We start from the raw sequence: 14798 nt of genomic DNA on the forward strand, positions 1-14798 counted from the left end.
AACCTGGTTATAAGACAGAGAGTATTTAGAGATGATTACAGTAGACTAAAATGATAAAGCTGACTCAAATGGTTACATGTTTTGCATTTGATACACTTTGAACTAGAGCTGATTTTTAGTATTTTTTCAAATCAGAGTTTATCCCAGCTGTGTTTTGTTGTGGGTAGCCTTCTTGACTCTCTGTTATGTATTGTTCTGTGCTTTGGGGTATATTGAACCCGGATTGGGACAATCTATAGAGACAATAACTAGACTAAGGATTCCTGGGGGGTGTGGCAGAGGAGGTGGGGTGCGGGTAAGTAAGAGGGAGCTGATATCAAGGAGAAAGAGAAGGAAGAGGATGCTTTGAAATTGATTGTGGTAGCAATTGTACAACACTGCTTGATATAACCAAACTATAGAAAGGTATGATGTTTGGATTATGTCTTAATAAATTAGTTAGAACAAAAAAGTTGAAAGGCAAGGAGGTTACTTTGAGAACTAAGGTGTACCTGACCCAAACCATGATATTTTTAATGGCCTCATATGCATGTGAAAGCTGAGCATTGAAAAAGGAAGCCTAAAAAAAGCATTGCTGCATGTCCTGCTCGAAATTTTACTCTGCTCAGGATGTGGACACACAACGTTCCAACTAGAATGAAGATTCTTCCCATCTGAAAACATGCTTGTCTCCTCAGAGCATTGGGGTGACAGGAAGGGGAAAGTTAGAAATTGGATAGACAAAATGGAGGGAGGTAAAGGCATGAAGTGGATGGCCTACAAACTTTCATGGGCCCCTTTAGTCTCCAATAAGAGGAACAAAAGAACCTCCACGAATTTCTTCTTGTCTACAGAAAAGAGAGTTGGGGATGTGGTGGAGCGATATCTATAGGATTTTAGGATTCAGTTCTAGATGATTGTGCACAGAACTGCAATTTTTAGGCATCAAATATTTTGTGTTGCTCATTTATTTATAAGATGTAAATAGGGCTGGTGTGTTTTTAATTGTACACGTTGTGTCTTGCTAGCTGCAAGTATGGTAAATTGTGCAACAATCAACTCATCTTTGTTTGGAAATTATGTAATCTTAAAGAGTTGTGTACAGGTGCCAAATTGATAAGGGGTGGCCTGATAGTTAGATTCCATGTTAGCTTGCAGCTGTGTGAATGTAGTGGTAAAGTACATCCTAGCAATCAGACTGATGTCTGATGATACTTCCTTGGGGTGTGGCCTTTTTATAAGAGATACAGTGAAGAGAACTGAGCTCTCTTTTGCATCTACTCTTCCTGCTTGACTAGGTTCTGTGTCTCATGTCTGGGGCTGGCAGCCAATATGGCCCACTGACCCTGGAGCTGTCAACACCTTCTATGTGCCTGTAGACCCTGGATATGCATGACTCTTCACTCCTGGCCTGTGATCTCCCAGTTTTCTGCCTCACCGTCCTGCTTAGTCCACACTGGCAGCTTCCTGGATCTGGATGTCATTAGCTAGAGTCTGACCAGTGGACTTGAGTTGGACTGGGCTGAGTCACTTTCTTGACATAAAGTTCTTTCTTATACATTCTCTTACATGAGTGTCACTGGTTTTGTTTCTATACATAGAAACATATCAGATGATATGGATTCTGCAAACAGAGAGTATTACTTCTTTACTAGTATGTATATCTTTAATTCCTTTTTGTTGTCTAACAGCCCTGGCTATGATTTCCATGACTAAATTAGAGTAGTAATTGAGGGTATCCTTGTCTGCTTCCCTTTCAAAGGGGAAATGCTTTCCGTTTCTCTCAGTTGAGCAAAATGCTGCCCATTGAACAGATTACAAGGATCTATATATAAACCTCCTCCCTGGGGGATGGACAGCGGAGAAGTGGGTGAAGGGAGATGTCAGACGATGTTAGATATGAAAAAATAATAATCATTTATAAATTATCAAGGGTGCATGGGGGAGGGGGAAGGGGGAGGGAGGGGCAAAATGAGCTTAAGTAGAAAGGGCTCAAGTAGAAAGCAAATGTTTTGAAAATGATGAGGGGAACTAATGTACAAGAGTGCCTGACACAATGGATGGATGTGTGGATTGTGATAAGAGTTGTACAAGTCCCCAATAAAATTATTTAATTATTTAAACAAACAAAAATGCTCTCCATTGATTTTGCATATATAGCTTAATTGTGTTGAGGAATTTCCCTTTTATTCCTATTTTATTGAGTGTTTTGACAAAAAATCAAAGTTGGATTTAGTCAAATGTGTTTTATGGAAGGATAACTGCATTTCATACAAGGATAAATGCATTTGTTTCTTTTCTATTTTATTTTGTTGGTTTTGTTTTACATGGAGGGTTACATTGATTGTTTTTCCTTACTTACATACCTGGTATACATCACATTCATTCGATGTACTATTTTTAAAACATTTTGTTGAATTCTATTGCCTAGGATTTTATTGAAATTTTTGTATTTATGTTCACAATATTTTGATTCACCATGTAGGTTGGCCTATATGATCTATTCTGATAACATCTTTGCCTGGCTTTGGTATCAGTGTTGTACTCACTTCATAAAGAGTTTGGGTGTTTGCCATATAAGTTCTGGAATAGCTTTTCTGGAATTGGTGTCAACTCTTCTCTAAATGATTGGTAGAGTTCTCCAGTAAAGCTGTCGGATCGTAGACATTTTTCATTGGGAATTTTTTAATGACCAGATCTATTTATTACTGCTGAGTTTTTCTATACTAGTCTATGTCAATGTAGGTAAGAATGTTCTTCTAGGAATGCGACCATTTCTTCTAGGTTTTCTGATTTGTTGGAGTAGTTGTTTTTATAACACGGTATAATTATTTTTCATAATCCAATTTGTTCTTTTGTGATGCTCCCATTTCATTTCTTTTTTTTGAGTCCAAAGTGTATCTAAATCATTTATTTGAAGAGCTTTTAAAAAGGTACATTGACTACATCTGTTCCAGAAAAGATTTAAGATAACGAACCTGTAACTCTTCTGGCACTGATGTAATTTTCAGACCTGGAAATAGGTCTTCACCAGAACAAGTTATTTTGTTCTCAAAATAGCAACAACACTGAGATTTTACAGATTAAGCTATTCAGGGGATTGTGGGCACACAAAGACAGAGATGCTTGGTTCTCTTTCTGAATTAGCCCCGAGAAAGAAAACGGCATAATCACAAAATAATTTTAAGGTCCACATATCTCTTGACTCCTTTCTGTGATTTGTGATACAACCACCTTCAGCAGTAGGCAGGATTCAGGTAGTCGGTACAGTAAGGTATTTCCCCATAATCATTTATGGATGCCATCATACTCGTTTTTTGGGGTTTCTTAAAGCAAAAAGTTCTTGTTTTTCTGATTAGTTTTAATTTCAGAAATTACATTAGACGTTTCTTATTTTCAAATCCATCCTTTACAGAGAAGACAAGAAATTTCTGAAGTCCATCTTTGGGCTCTTTTGGGATTCTTGCTGACTGAGCAACATTTTTAGTTGAGAAAAGTGTTTCTTTGTTTTGCTCGTACTTCTTGAGGAGGTGAAAGTGGGTGTTGACTGTGCAGGTGTAGGTGTTCTGAATATCCAGGCAGGGCTTTTGTCCTTGGATCTGGACAGCTCGTGATTATAGCTCGCAGAACTCAGAGGCCTCCCCTTCGGCGTCCTCAGAGCGGGGTTAGCCACAGCAGTGCCAAGACTGCTCTTCAGGGAGGAGAGAAAGCTTCTACTTTTACCTTGATGCTTAACTATTCTGTTGCATGTCTTACAAGTAACCAACAATACACTTTTGGCATCTTTTTACTTTTTCACAATTTTTGCTTCTTTAAAACTGAGAGTGTAACTTTTTGCTTCTCGATTCAGAAGTTTCTGTATTTTGGGTGTCAGTTTGGGCTTCGACTTGAGGCGCACTCGGGAGTTATCCAACACCAGCAACTGGAAACAGTATGGACAGGTTTCTTCAAAAGTGTTCTTATCATTGTGTGACGAACTGTAGGCCCAGAGGAGGTAGCGGGCTTGGCCCCAGCAGCTAGCTTGTAGTTTCCGCGCCGTGGCCTAGAGGTAGTGCTTCTCTCTCATTGTGGTCCGCAAGAAAGATACGCCGGAAGCACGATTCTCAGTGGGCCTTTAATTTAAGGTCCAAGCTCTCGTTGGAAACAACCGCTGCAGGTGGAGACATTCCGGTGACTATAAGGGCCGGCTTCCCGCGCGGCCAGGTCCAACCAGGAGGCGGCCCTCAGACCCGCCCCTTCGCCCTCGGACCCGCCCGCCTCCTGGGCTGACAGGTCTCCACCTGTGACAAGTTTGCCCCTCCAACGTCATACAGGTGTACACCTTATTGGCAGCAAATATATTCATGGGCTGTGCATCCCTCCTCTAATCGACGTGATCCCTCTTTCATCACAACATATGCAATGACACCTAATGCTGGAAGGCCAGTGGGTGGGAAGTCTTGTGGATCCAATGGTGGGAGAAGCATTTCAGAGCTTGCAGGGGTCTCCACGTGGCTCCTCCAGCTTCAGGCCTCTGGCTCCATCATCGTAGCTCCAGGTCCCCATTTTATTTCTTATTTGTGCTATTTGCATCATATCCTTCTTTTCCTTGGTTAAATTTGTCATTGGTTTATCAATTTGTTAATCCTTTCAAAGAACCCTCTTTTTAACTTTTTTCCCTTCCCCCCAGCCCCCCCCTCCCCAGCTCTTGTTTTCTAGGTCTTTTATTTATCCTCTGGTTTTTTTTAACTTCCTCTGTTTTGGTGGATGAAGGTTTATTTTGCTGCTTTTGGTCTAATTGATGAAGATGTTGGGTTAGGGTGTTGATTTTGGCGTGTGTACTTATTGCTACAAATTGTCCTCTAAATATTGCTTCTGCTGTGTCTCAAAGATTTTAGCATGCTATATTTTCATTCTCATTTGCTTTGAGGATTTTTTTCACTGCACTCCTTATTTATTTTATAACCCAGTAGTTTTAAAGCTAGTTGTAATTTAATTTCCATATATTTATTTGATGATTTTTGCTTCATCTTCCTATAATTGAGTTCTAATTTTATAATATTGTGATCTGAGAAAATAATTTTAATATCTCAATGATTTTTAATTTATTGATGTTTGCTTAGAAACCTAATATATCATCTATTCTGTAGTAGTTTCCATGTGTAGTGGAAAATAATTTATAATATGTTACTCTTGGGTGGAGTATTCTGTATATATCTAAAAGATCAAGCTGATTGTGTAGTTAATCTGTATTTTTTGTTGATTCCCCCCCAAATTGATCTATCCTTTTTAAAGGGTGGTACATTGAAGTCTTCGGTTTTTCTTCCTTCTACTTTTATAAGCTTTTATTTTAAGCTTAATTCACTTCATAACTATAAGTTTTGCTCCTTAAATTTCTTTTGAGATTTTTTTTCTTCTTCTGTATAACTTCCCCTTCTCATTTAGAAACAATTCGTTCCTTTTCAGTAAGGATCATTTCAATGTGGCAGCAGGCGCTCATATACAGGTTGATCTGAACCATGAGCTCTCTAAGTCCAGTGGTGCATTTTGGAGGCTTTGTTTACCTGAATGAGCTTAATGACCAGAGAATCCACGTCTAAATCCTTAAGTTCAGCAGTACTATCTGCATTTTGAAGTAGGTGCAGCAAAAATTCAGTACTCCTTTTGGACGACCATGGGTCCAACCCATGGTATGGCCTGAGCAGACCTGCCAATTCCACCAGTGCAACATCAGAACGGCACATGCTGCTGTGCAAAGCAGCTTCTTTCAAATACTTGGTGGCTTTCTGGATATGCATCATCTTGTGGGCCTGCGCAGTTTCATGAATGTTACTAGAAGATTTGACCCCCTTGCTTTACATGATTTTGTTGTGTTACCTGGGTCCAGTGAGTAACAAACCGTTTTCCCAGATCAGCTCAGGGCTGCTATGGGAAGAGACAGCCTTCTACTACGGTTGTAGTATTGTCCATTTGGCTCATTAACCCTGCCAGCGTTTCAGTAATGTGTTTTGAGAGTCTTTCATTGGGTGTAGAGATGTTTACTGAGGCTATGTCTTCTTGTTCAATTGTGGCTTTGTTTATTATCTAATGCTTTTCCTTTTCTCTCATGATGGCTTTTATTTTGAAGTCTATCTTTCAGAAATTAACATGGTCAATCCGTCATTGCTCCATTTTTTGGTTGCTGTTAGCTTGATGTATATTTGCCATTCTTTGATGTTTCTTTAGTCTGATTTTGACTGTGTCTACGGTGTGTTTCTTGTAAGCAACATGGCACAGAGTTCTTTTTGGTCTTTCCCATTCTGCTAGTCTCTAACTCTTGACTGGTGACTTAATCCATATAAATTTCATATCAGATTGACGGGTATGATTTTATTGCTGTCATTTTGTTGTGTGTTTTTGTGCATTATAATTTTCTATCCTTTATTCATTTTGTTCATGGGTTTTCTTGTCAATTTTGTTTACTTGGAATTTTTACTGTTTTCTAGTTTTGTGGAGTTCTATATTTTGATGAGGTTTCAGCTTTTTCTCTGAGGCTAGCTTATTTTAAATATTATTTTCTTTCACAATTTAAAGCATTTTATTCTCTCTTTTGAACTGCTCAACCTTTTTTCTGTTTGACTGTTTCATATCTACTTGATTTCCTCTGCTATTTTGTTGATGTCTTCATTGTGGAATGTTTTGTTTGGTTCTCTCTGTTCAGTCTTATGTTTGTGTTTCTTGGTTTGCAGCTTGATTTGATTGTCTTCTCAATAGTGGTATCTTTTATGTTGATCTCAAATTGCTGTTTGCTATTGTTAATTCTATGTTCAAAGAACTCCCTTTAATATTTTTTGTAAGGTTAGTCTGACTTTTAAAATTTTCTTGAAAGATTTTATTATTTCTTCTTCATACTTGACAGGTAATTTTTCTGGATGTGAGATTCTTGGTTGGCATTTTTTTTCTTTCAAAAATGTTTTTGTGTCATTCTATTGTTTTCTTACTTGCATGGTTTCTGTTTAGAAATCTAAGCTTATCCTTATTGGGTTCCCATATAAAGTTACTATTATTTTTTCCCCAAATTCTTTCAGATGTCTTTCCTTTTCTTTGTTGTTGCAAAGTTTGCTTATGGCATTCCACGATGACTTTCTGTTTTCTCTTGGGGTCAATTCTGTTTGGGGTCCTTTCAGCTTTGAAGCTATTTTCTCCCCTATCATGATGATAGAGAAAATTTGTCCCATCATTTCTTAGAATATTGTCTTTTTTCCCTTTCTTTCTTCTTCCTGTTTTAAAAGGTTTATCAAATGTGAGTTAATTCCTCTTAATAGTGTCTCACATAATTCTTAGGCTTTTTTCAGATGTTTTTATTCTTTTTAAAGATTGTTCTTGTAGCTTTGTCTTGAGAGATTTTCAAGTTCACTAACTCATGATTCTATGGTTTCAATTCTACTGCGTTGCTCTTTCAAAGTGTTATGCAGTTTTAATATGGATATGTGTTGGGCTGCTAACTTCCTAATGCCGAGACCCTTTCATACAGTTCCTTATGTTGTGGTGACCCCCCCAACCATAAAATTATTTTTGCTGTTACTTCATAACTGTTATTTTTTTGTTATGATTTGTACTGTAAATATCTGAGATGCAGGATATATTTTCATTGTTACAATTGAACATAATTAAGGCATAGTGATTAGTCACAAAACTATGTAATTATATATTGTGAAATATTTATTTCTAGTTAGAAATAAATGGAATTTTGTCTTTAAGCATGATGTAGCATGGATTACATGCACTCATATATGGGCATATCTGCATGTGGGTGGACCCGCAAGGAGGCAGAGGAGCAGTGTCTAGTTTCCTAAGACCACTGGAAATATGTGTTTTTCGGTGGTCTTAGGCAACTCCTGTGAAAGGGTCATTTGACTCCCAAAGGGGTCACGACCCACAGGTTGAGAACCGCTGCTGTAACGTGTTATAGTCTTGCAGACCCATGGGGCAGTCCCACTCTGTTTTACATGGTTACTATGGGTCAGAATAGACTACAGTGCAGCGAGCCTTTGGGAATTAATCTTCTGGATTTTCGCTCAGAGTTATATGATTTCTAAATTTTCATTTGCTTTGTCATATCACTCTTGTAGTACTTTCTGGAGATCTTCTATCTTCCCTTCCGGTGTTTCTTTCATTCTCTCAATATTTTTCTCCATTGTTAAGAGCAGTGAACATCATTCTTTCCCCTCCATTAGTAGTTGTCATGCCTTTTATCTCTCTAAGAGGCCTCCTGAGCCTGTGAATTGGTCAGTTACTTATCACATTGCAACTTGTTATCTCTTGGGTAGTGAGATTGCAGTTTCTGAGACATAATGGTACTTTAATATTTGTTTCTCTGTGTTAATCAGGTCGCGTTGGAATGGATAATGTTTCTTTCCCACTAATTCTGGTTGGCAAAGGTTCAAGGTTGGCTGGGTCATGTGTAACATCTGACTCTGTAAATAATTTATAAAAATAAAACAGAACGCAAAACCATACACAAAAACAACTGAACCCAAAACTTCACCCTATTCACGCAAAAGGAAAAACAACCACATAAAACCCAAATCCTGGAGAAATACCAAATCCTAAAGCCAGGGCTGGCTGCTGCTTTTTGCCAAGGCCTCCGCTCCAAGACTGCCTTCTGTAGTTGTCAGGGAGTGTGGACCAGTGACTAAAGGAGCTGTTTCTCAAGAAAAAACTTCTACAAAGGAAGGAATAAAAACTCCTCTACCCTGTTTTTTTCTGCCACAGAGGTATCTTTTTCCCAAAGCAGGGTCAGGAGTCGCCAACTTCAGTTGAATTGAGTGTCAGAGCCAGGCTGCATGTCAAATTTCATCATCTACAGTCACTTGCAAAAGAATGTGTGGGTGTATTTCATTTCCAGGCCTGGGACTATGAGGGACCAGTGTATTTCAGGAGCGCTGGTGGCATTGTGGTTGTGTTGGGTACTAACTGCAAAGTCAGTAGTTCAAAAGTGTTAGCTGCTACACAAGAGCAAGGTAAGGCTTTCCACTCCCATGAAGAGTCACCGTCTCAGAAACCCTTGGAGGAGAGTTCTACCCAGTCCTATAGGGTCAATATGAGTCAGAGTTGACTCATTGGCAGTGAGTGGAGTTGAGCTGAGTCTATTACAGCTTCCCAATGGTTAGCTCTCCTTGAACAGGCTCCCCTTCCTTCAGGATGTGTTTCCTGTCCCAGGTATGTGGGTGGAAGGGTACTGATCCTCTGCGGGACTATTTTGAGTCGTGGGTGTTTCTCCATTGACTTGGCAGTTGTTGAGAGCAAGAAAGTAGTCCACCTCTCTCTTTCTTCTAGTTGGGCACAATGAAAGTTGTTCCCTGCTGTGCAAGGTGTTGTTTCCCAGGTAATTGGCCCACTGAGAAGTTGCTGCTCTTTCCAGTCTCTTTGTGTAAAGTCTACTCGTTAATTTTCCCAGTAGGTGTTTAGTTGACTCATCTTTCCTACAGAGCAGATACTGAACTTCAAGATTTTGCATCTTGTCCATTTATTTGGGATCTTAGCTGTAGAAAGTGGGTAGAGTATTTATCTAGGCTGCCACCTTTTATCAGAAATGGGTGGGCCTTCTCTCTCTTGTTATCTAGAAATCATCTATTCAAAGTTCAAGGTGTAAGTAGAACTCTACAGTCTCTCCGTTCACTATGCTATCCCTGACCCTGTAATTCCTCTTTATTACTTTATCCACACTTTCGTCTGTGAGTTTGTCTGACTGTGGTGTTTGTGTGTTAAAGAGGTAGTAGAAGCTACATCACTGGTATCTTACATAGCAGCAGGGTCACTCATAAGGGACAGGTGTCACAGGAGCTTCCAGGCTAAGACAGACCACTATATATTGTTACCTGTAAGTTGTAGTTCACGTCGACCATTTCACTCTCCTCTTATTCCAGTACCATCTCACTGCCCATATTATGCTTGGGCACTTATGAAAGATGGAACAGCTTGATTAGAGGAAAATATGTGCTCCAGCCAGCATGCCTGGAGTGGAGTTGCCAGCAGTTGTGATTCTAGCCTTTAGATCTTGGGCTTTCCTGTAATAGGGGCATAATAACTGTTTATATTGGGTAGGTGAGGATCAAGTGAAATACTGCCTGGAAGGCACTAAACCATGATTAAGACTATTTAATTGTTGAAGCTGCTGCTGCTGTTGTTGTTTTTATCATGATGATGATTACGATTAAGCATGCCTAATTTCTGCTGGTTTTCTTGGGCAAAGGTCTTTTCCTGTTTTTAATCACGGCTGTGTAGTCCTGATCGATATCTATAGAGAGACAGGCTTAGGACCTTGGTTAAAAAAAAATTACAAATGACCATGATAGTCTACCATGATATTCTCAGAGACCTATCCAGTTGGTAATGAAACCTATCTCCGGTTTTATTGCACCAAGAAGGACATAGGCACCAAAGATAAGCAATTTGTCCCTAATGAATAATGAGGCTGCAACAGAAATGCAAATAGAACCCAGGATCTTGGTGCTGTTTGCTGTGCTCTCCGTTCATCTGGGTCAAGCATTAAACAACCTGTTGCAAGTACCGCTGTGGCAGTAACTCATTAATTTAGGCATCTGTCTTCTCCCAGTCAAAGAGAAATTGCTTTCGTAATCATCACCCTAATTACATCTCTCTTATTTTCACATGCACATAACTCATGTTTTCTGCATTTGGGAGAGACGTAAGAGACTTCTATTTTGAAAATCCTCTATGTTCAATCATAACATGTGAGGTAGTTAGTTTATTGTGCCAACATGGCCGATAAACACATGTGGGGTTAATTGAAGGGTGGAGAGAAAAATGGCTCAGTGAGCCTCGCATTTCAAGTTCTCAGGTCTCTTGATTTCTGGTGGTCGGACCAGGATGCAGCTGCCTTAGCCTGTTCCCTGCTTCAGCTGGCGAGGCTCACTTCCTGTAAGACATCCCCAAGGAGAAGCCACATGGACCTACCCCGATGCAGCCCTGGGTGCTGGAGAAGCCGTGTGGAGACCCCTGCCAGCGCTGAGATGCTTACACATTCACTGACTCAGCTTTCCTCCTGTAGTTGGCATCATTGAGTATGTTTTGTGAGATGGAGAGGACTTTGTGGTTTGGTGTAGGACATATGGGTTAATCTTTGACTTGTGGCAACACCGGGTTAGGATGTTTTCTCGATGTGCACATAATCTTTATATAAAACTCTCCCTTATACATGAGTTTCTGTGGATTTGTTATTCTAATGTACCCAGACCTACACAATATGCTGCAGAGAGCTATGAGGTGTTGATCTGTCCAATTTGTATTATTTGCATTTTCATGGTGTTTTATGATCTATCTGGGGTGAGGTGATAATCATTTAATAATAACCGTTTAATCAATTAATATTTGAAGAGTTGCCTAGAAAAATGGCTGGCACATTGAAAACTCTATTTTCGTTGTTATAGAGAAGTAGGTGCTTATTTTGGCTGGTTGTTCTACTAGGTACAACACAGAGAAAGCAAAATTCCTATTTTAGGAAACTGGTCAGTAAACACTTGCCATCCAAACCTACAGTGAGCATTGCTAATCAGCCATAGCATTGGTTTAATAAGGTAGATGGCATTGTTTCATGTCTGAGACACAGGTTCAATTCCTTGTCAATAAACTGCATATGTAGCTACTACCTGTCTGTTGTGGATGTGTGTGTGTGTGTGTGTCGCTATGATGCTGAATAGCTTTCAGTGGGTCTTCTAGATTAAGATGTTCAAGGATAAGGGTCTGGGTGTCTACTTCCAAAAATCAGCGAATTAAAAAGCTATGGATTACAAGGGTTCATGAGGATGGAGCAGGACTAAGCAGTGTTAAATTCCATTGTGCATGGGGCCACCATAAATCGTGGCCAACTATAAAGTTACCAACAATCACCTCTCCTATTGAGTCCAAATTTACCTTACACACTTCCTTATATCCCTTCAGGCAGCCACCACTAATCAATTGGCTTTGGCCCTTGAGAAGAAGCACATTAGCCTTCCCTAGGAGTTGGCAAATTAAAGCAACTTTTAGAACTCCGATACTTACATTGAAATGGGTGTGGTGTAGCTAGAGTTATTGTAAGTATGCTTACGGCTTCCTGTTTCAAGGCCTTAGTAGAGCCAAGCCCGAGCCATTTGATTCAACCTACCGAAACATGGAGAGTCCCAAGTCTAGGCAGTCTTCCTGCTGAATGGCTCTTCAGCATAAATAAAACCAACACCAAACTCACAGCTGCTGAGTTGATTCTGATTCAATTAATTTAGCTCTCAGCAATTCTTTGAGGCGCTCTCTTTCTCCAGTTTCTATCAACTGGGACACTAGGAGGGGAGTGTTTTGGGGGGTATGCACCAAATGGATCACACTGTCTCCAGCTTCTGGGTGCATCCTGGGGACCCAGCATCCTAGGGACCCAGGCCAGGCGCCATGGATTGCTGGGACACTGGATCCTGGATCTTCAAGACACATGACTTGGTCCAGAGGCTGCATCAGTGAGATCCAATGTAGAAATTCCATTGGGTGGCCTGGACTCTACCGCAGACACTCTTGTAACCTGAGGGCTTAAGTCAGAAAGTAGAAGACAGCGGCACCAAGATGGTTGAACTGGTGGTAGGTGGACAAACATGGCCTTGCTTCACCAATGCCCTGTATGCTGTATTAAGACATGTATTATTCCAGCAAACTTGTGACTGACATTCTCAGTGATTGTTACTGTAAATTTCCATGACAATTACCTCCCATTGTCTGTGTAAATAGCATCCAGTCATCAAAGGATTGATCCTGCACAAGTGACTGATTCAGGTACTGTGATATGGAGTTAGCCTACAGAGACCTAATATCCCTCTCTCAACTGGTTTTAAAAATTCGTACCAGGGCCTAATCAAAGACAATATTAATGAAAGATGGTTATGCTCCAGGGGCATAATCGATATGGCTTGTTAGGTTTCTTTGGTGGGAAATGCCTCGGTGCTTGGCTTCGCTCGAGAAAGAAACTCATGTCGAAACCTGGTTTGGGATCCAAGTGGGATTTTATAAAAGAGAGAAGTTTCAGGTTTTACAGTTAATGGAACACAGGACTGCACCCTTATGTGTGGTGACCTGAGGCCCCAGAGAGAGAATGTGTCCCGGCCCAGCAGAGAGCATAACTGCAGCCCGGCTGAGCGGACGGCTGGAAGTCGCTAGAAGAGAAGCCATGGTCTCCAGGTCCAGTCTTTTGGGGCCTGCGCCTGGGAGGCGTGGTCGATGGTACAGGTTGACCCCATTATCTGAATTAAGCCCGCCTGGTCTAGATTTGGCCAATCCAGATTTAACCAACCCCTTCACATCCCCCCTCCCACCTCCCAGCCCCGGCCTTGGGGCTGGAGTTGGTGCATGCCCTTTAGCCTTTATCAGTTTCCAACTTCCTGTAGGGGGTCCCTAGGCATGGAGAGGAACACCCCCTATCTTGCTGCCTAACAGACTCTCCACCATAAATTAATTAGGAGGTTTGGAAAGGAGCCAAAGCCAGATAAAAACAAAGAAAAGAACCCAAAACAAACAACAAAAAACATAGCTCCAAGAATGGATCTTGCACTGAATCCTCGCTCCGATTTAAGAACAGTTAGTTCTTGCATCGTGGCCCTGCTCGATACTCACCTTCAGGAAGGGAACACGGAAGATACGGGGGCCATAGCAAAATGTGGCGAAGAAATTAGATGGTGCTCAGCTATTAGACAAAATAGCATCTGGGGTCTTAAAGACGTGTCTCCATCTACGTGAGATGTGAAATAAGTCCACATGGAAGAAGCACACCATCATCAGTCACCAAAGGATTGTAAATCATATAATCCGAAGTCAAAGGAGAAATTAGTATCAGAGCCTAAATTGTGAGAATCCAGATTGTAGAAGACTATGATGACTGAGAGCCCAAGATTCATTTGTGGGAACTATATAGGAAATAAGCCTCCGGTGATCTCGCTGTATCTATAATTAAGGGATGGGAGGAAAGTAGTGCATTGGAGAGATGAGTATAGAAGATCAAAGGCATAAATCTTACTTGAACAGTTAAAGCTTTGCCAGTCTATCCATCCTCTGATGCACATTAGGCCTGAACCGGTTTTCAACATTTTGACTATTTTTGTTTAGTTTTTGTATTTTGTTTGTTCAGATTAGGGTTTATCACAGAGGTGCTATGTCATTGGGGGTTACCCTTTTAAAGTCGTGTTATATGTTTTTTCTGCATATGAGACCCAAGATCGATGAAGCTATAGGGACAGTAAGCAGAATAAGTGTTTTGGGAGGTGGTGGTTACACTGGTGGTGAGGAGTGGCTAGATGGGAGATGAGGTTTGAAATTACTATCTGCTCAGTAGGAAAAAGATGAGGCTTTCTACTTCTGTAAAGAGTTACAGTCTTGAAAACAAACAGGGATAGTTTGCTATCATCCAGAATTGACTTGATGGCAATATATTGGTTTTTTAAAAATAAATTGTTGGTGGTGGTGTGTATTTGCCTTTAATTATATTGAGGTTTTCCAATTATATTCTACTTTGCTGAGAAATTTGGCCAATAATGAGTATTGGATTTTTGTCAAATATCTTTCTTCATTGGTTGATAAATTTTTATTTTATTTAAGTACTTTTATTGGGGGTTCTTACATCTCTTATCACTATTCATTTATTAATCCATTATGTCAAGCACATTTGCATGTATGCTGTCATCATCATTTTCAAAGCATTTTCTTTCTAATTGAGCCATTGATATCAGCTCCTCATTTTTTCTCTCCCTCCCCACCTGCCCTCCCTCGTGAACACTTGATAAGGTATGGATTATTATTTTAATATCTTACATAGTTCTCTACCACCC

The 14798-nt window shown here is 40.2% G+C and overlaps 2 pseudogenes; both read right to left on the reverse strand.

Annotated features, from left to right (window-relative positions):
• Positions 1–3388: 3388 nt before the first annotated feature.
• Positions 3389–4045, reverse strand: LOC142460863 (UPF0711 protein C18orf21 pseudogene; annotated as a pseudogene).
• Positions 4046–5314: 1269 nt separating this feature from the next.
• LOC142461036 (large ribosomal subunit protein uL22-like) lies at positions 5315–5845 on the reverse strand (annotated as a pseudogene).
• Between the last annotated feature and the right edge of the window lie 8953 nt (positions 5846–14798).

This window comes from Tenrec ecaudatus, chromosome 11, assembly GCF_050624435.1.
Source record: "Tenrec ecaudatus isolate mTenEca1 chromosome 11, mTenEca1.hap1, whole genome shotgun sequence".
NCBI classification, from domain to species: Eukaryota; Metazoa; Chordata; class Mammalia; order Afrosoricida; family Tenrecidae; genus Tenrec; species Tenrec ecaudatus.